The following is a 5,512-nucleotide window of genomic DNA, read 5'->3' on the forward strand; positions in this document are numbered from 1 at the left end:
ATCTTGGCAAAGGAGAAATGCTCACTAACAGGGATGTAAACAAATGTGTGCACAACATTTTAGAGAAGTAAGCTTTCTCTGCCTATAGGATCTTTTATTTCACCTCGTAAAACCTGGGACCAACACTTTACATGCTGTGTTTATATTGTTGCCCATTATATATCAATAGGGCTTCCTCCGTTCCGTTAGCTTTGTTTAAGCTGACAGGTAAACACAGATGTGCTCACGTCAGCATTATAGTAGTCAGTTGAATGATGCAAAACAACAGCAACCATTATGGAACTACTGATGTGTATTCTACTGTATTTCAGTCTATATCACTCCTACATTGCTTGTCCTAACATGTATATATGTTTTAATTCCATTCCTTTAAATGTATGTGTATTGTTGTGAATTGTTTTTTATTTTACCTTTATTTAACCAGGCAAGTCAGTTAAGAACAAATTCTTATTTTCAATGACGGTGCCTGTTCAGGGGCAGAACGACAGATTTGTACCTTGTCAGCTCGGGGGTTTGAACTTGCAACCTTCCGGTTACTAGTCCAACGCTCTAACCACTAGGCTGCCAATACTAATGCACTGTTGTAGCTAGGAACACAAGCATTTTGCTACACGCGCAATAACAAATCTGCTAAATATGTGTATGTGACCAATAAAATTTGATTTGGTTCATCTGTTTGGCCATTTAGTTGGCCATTTAGTTGGACATGCTATTCCAGGCTAGCACATTTGGTTCCTTGGAAGTTGTGGGGAACGTATGTTTTTGTTTCCCATTGGTTCTGGGAACTAAGCCATAGGTTTCCCAGTGGAAGCTTCTGAGGGGCGGACGACTCATAAGAATGTCAGGAACGGTGTAAATGGAATGGCATCAAACACATGGAAAGCAGATCTTTTCCCGTCAGATCCTTTTCAGAGCTGATTTGATTGGTCAAAAGATCAATTAGTAAAAAAAAATATCACAATTGGGATGACATGTAAATTCATATGATTATGCATTAATCATGCAAACACATTTATTTTTAATTGCGGCATGGCGTCAATGAGATTCAAACTTATGATCATCTGATCTGTATCCTTGGAATTAGTCCAATGGGCCACCAGGATGGCGTTACAATGCCACGTTTTTTTTAAACTCATAAAACTGTTCATTTTAGTCTATTCAAACAGACCCTATTTCAAAGGAAACAGACACTCATTAAGATGAAGTGTGGCCAATTAGTGGGCGTGGCCAACACAACCTGACCACTTAACAAGAAAGAGGATAGAGAGTTCTTTGTTTATGCTGAGAACAGAATGTATATGTTTTTAAATAATATTATTTGAACGTTAATGTTTTCTTGTGGTTTTTATGGAGAGTTTTCTTAACGTTCTGAGAACATAACTTTAAATACAACCACGAGGAAACCTGCAGAAAACGTCATGCTGATGTACTGAAATTCCCACAGAAGAACGTTGTTTCTTAACATTCTCTGAACATTCTGAGAATGCTATTATTATTTTATTACATAGAATTAGGCTTAATGATTACTTGTTAGGTCAAATGCAACCATTTTTTTTATCTCCATGTCTAATTATTTCTGGCTAACAATTAAGTACTTTACTTTGATTGTTGTCAATAGCTTCTTAGCTAAATGCAATTTCTCTTGCAATATTTTTTTTCACCCTGTCCTTGAGTGATTCACACAGTTATCAAGCCTACACAAAACACAGTCCTTGTTTTAAGTGTTTCTAAAATCCCCTATGAAAAAAATGAATGGTGGAAAAACGATTGGAACCATTTCCTTGTTTGACTGCTAGGTGTTATGGGTATTATGACTCTCATACCGATACTATGATTCTGTGGTTATCTATGGAAGGGATGTGTAACCTGAAAACTAGCTGTTATTGGTAGAGAGGGGGACAAACTGTCTTTGTTATTGGCTTATTCACTTTTTACAAAAAACCCACCCAGCCAAACAAGCTGAAATGTCAGGCGGCCTTTTAAAACAGCTCTTAAACCAAAAGTGCATTATCATAATTTCACAGTATTATTCCAATCGTGTGGATATATATAAAACATAGGGAAATCACTTTTTTGACTTCACTGCCCCTTTAAAATGTAATCTCAAACGAGCCACACAAAATCACTAACTGGAATATGAAATCAATAAGATACTTAATGTCATCATCAAGAACAACATCTCCCCTGAAATAACCTGACATTTTAGCCTAGGTACGTATAGGCTACCTGAAGCAGATTTGACCATTATGAACACGTTTGGCATTGCTACCTGAGCAAGGCTGTGTTGGTTGTTCACTAAGGTAAAGAAAGTTTCAGGTTGGATCTTCAAAGGATTTTCACGTTTTCAAACCTCAATAGCTTTCAAACCTCTTGAGCCACAGACTCCAAATAAGTGTCATGATGTTGGAAAAATTGCGCACAACATTCCACAGGTCTTATTTTCACAATTTGGACATTCATTTGCTTTCCAAAGCTAATAAACATGTGGAAATGTGAGCAGCATTTTGTATTCCAAGTTGAATTAGTTAGGGAGTGTAAACAAAGTACCAACTTTTTTTACATTTGAATTTCAATAGCTCCTTGGTCATTTCGTCCTCTTGTGTACTTTTGTATTTTTTCATATTTTTTTGTATATATTTCTATTTTATTTTCAATCTCTTCTCCATTATAGTTCAATTGTACCTTCCGGTAACCTGCCTCACCCAATGTGATACGGAACCGCTATTATTTTTCATTTTAAACCTCCTAGCCTTCAGAAGCTAACCAGCTACAAGCTATTTAGCCACTGCTAGCGGCCTTTACCTTCTGCACAGGTACCAGCCCTTTTTTAGCATGGATAATACTCGCCAGCCAACCAGTAAAGGACTGTTTCTCCACTACAATGCCGGATTCCTGCCGTAATCCCTGGACCATTCTCCTGATCTTCACAGCTAGCTAGCACCCACCGAGTTACCCAGTACCAAAGCTATCCCTGAGGCCCACCTCCCGGCCTACTCTGTTGTTCACCCGGACTCCACCCAAACACGGCTAGAACAAACTACTCCTCCGGATCCTTGTCGTAAGCTCTGGACCTTGGTACCGGATCACCCCTGCTACCGAGTGGCTATAGTGGCTAACGCCCCTGCCCCGAAGCTAGCACCAGTTAGCCGTGAGCCAGGCGCAAATTAACCTCTCCAGAAATAAGTCTCTCACTATTGCCACCTGCTATCGATCCCCCTCCGCTCCCAGCTGTGCCCTGGACACCATTTATGAATTGATTGCCCCCAATCTAACTTCAGAGTTCGTTCTGTTAGGTGACCTAAACTGGGATATGCTTAACACCCCGGCAGTCCTACAATCTAAGCTAGATGCCCTCAATCTCACACAAATCATCAAGGAACCCACCAGGTAAACCCTAAATCCGTTAACATGGGCACCCTCATAGACATTATCCTGACCAACTTGCCCTCCAAATACACTTCAGCTGTTTTCAATCAGGATCTCAGCGATCACTGCCTCATTGCCTGTATCCGCTATGGGTCCACGGTCAAACGACCACCCCTCATCACTGTCAAATGCTCCCTAAAACACTTCTGCGAGCAGGCCTTTCTAATCGACCTGGCACGGGTATCCTTGAAGGATATTGACCTCATCCCATCAGTCGAGGATGCCTGGTCATTCTTTAAAAGTAATTTCCTCACCATCTTAGATAAGCATGCCCCGTTCAAAAAATGCAGAACTAAGAACAGATATAGCCCTTGGTTCACTCCAGACCTGGCTGCCCTTGACCAGCACAAACTGCAATAGCATCAAATAGGACTGCAATAGCATCGAATAGTCCCCACCATATGCAACTGTTCAGGGAAGTCAGGAACCAATACACGCAGTCAGCCAGGAAAGCAAAGGCTAGCTTTTTCAAGCAGAAATTTGTGGTCCCCACATGATAATCGAAAATTTCAATAAGCATTTCCCAACGGCTGGCCATGCCTTCCTCCTGGCAACTCCAACCCCGGCCAACAGCTCCAACAGTGTGTCAAATTGGAGGGCATGTTGTCCGGACCTCTGGCAGTCTCTATGGGGGAACCACAGGGTTCAATTCTAGGGCCGACTCTTTTCTCTGTATATATCAATGATGTCGCACTTGCTATGGGCGATTCCCTGATCCACCTCTACGCAGACGACACCATTCTGTATACTTCGGGCCCTTCCTTGGACACTGTGCTAACTAACCTCCAAATGAGCTTCAATGCCTTACAACACTCCTTCCGTGGCCTCTAACTGCTCTTAAATGCTAGTAAAACCAAATGCATGCTTTTCAACTGTTCGCTGCCTGCACCCGCCCGCCCGACTAGCATCACCACCCTGGACGGCTCCGACCTAGAATATGTGTACAACTATAAATACCTAGGTGTCTGGCTAGACTGTGAACTATCCTTCCAGACTCATATTAAACATCTCCAATCAAAAATAAAATCTAGAATCTGCTTTTTACTTCGCAACAAAGCCTCCTTCACTCATGCCGCCAAACTTACCCTAGTAAAACTGACTATCCTACCGATCCTCGACTTCGGCGATGTCATCTACAAAATAGCTTCCAACACTCTACTCAGCAAACTGGATGCAGTCTATCACAGTGCCATCCGTTTTGTTACCAAATCACCTTATACCACCCACCACTGCGACCTGTATGCTCTAGTCGCCAGACCCACTGGCTCCAGGTCATCTATAAGTCTATGCTAGGTAAAGCTCCGCCTTATCTCAGTTCTCTGGTCACGATAACAACACCCACCCGTAGCACACGTTCCAGCAGGTATATCTCACTGATCATAACCAAAGCCAACACCTCATTTGACCGCCTTTCCTTCCAGTTCTCTGCTGCCAGTGACTGGAACGAATTGCAAAAATCGCTGAACTTGGAGACTTATTTCCCTCACCAACTTTAAACATCAACTATCTGAGCAGCTAACCGATCGCTGCAGCTGTACATAGTTCATTTGTAAATAGCCCACCCAATCTATCTACCTCATCCCCATACTGTTTTTATTTTATTTACTTTTCTGCTCTTTTGCACACCAGTATCTCTACTTGCACATCATCATCTGCTCATTTATCACTGCAGTGTTAATCTGCTAAATTGTAACTATTCGCTCCTATGGCCTATTTATTGCCTACCTCCTCATGCCTTTTGCACACACTGTATATAGACTTTATTTTTTCTACTGTGTCATTGATTTGTTTATTGTGTTATTGGCTTGTTTATAGTTTACTCCATGTGTAACTCTGTGTTGTTGTCTGTGTCACACTGCTTTGCTTTATCTTGGCCAGGTCGCAGTTGTAAATGAGAACTTGTTCTCAACTAGCCTGATGGTCGTAAGGAAAACGACAGGCGAATATCCAACCTGAATCTGTCATTACCACGGTTTTTGTTGTGTGTGGAGACATTCAGGCTTACTAGGAGCATATCACTATCCATTACAGGGCTGATAAATGTACTGTCGTCACTGATACCATACAATTCTCTCCAACTACTGTC

The sequence above is a fragment of the Oncorhynchus mykiss genome, chromosome 8, assembly GCF_057628025.1.
Source record: "Oncorhynchus mykiss isolate SJ-2025 chromosome 8, ASM5762802v1, whole genome shotgun sequence".
NCBI lineage: Eukaryota > Metazoa > Chordata > Actinopteri > Salmoniformes > Salmonidae > Oncorhynchus > Oncorhynchus mykiss.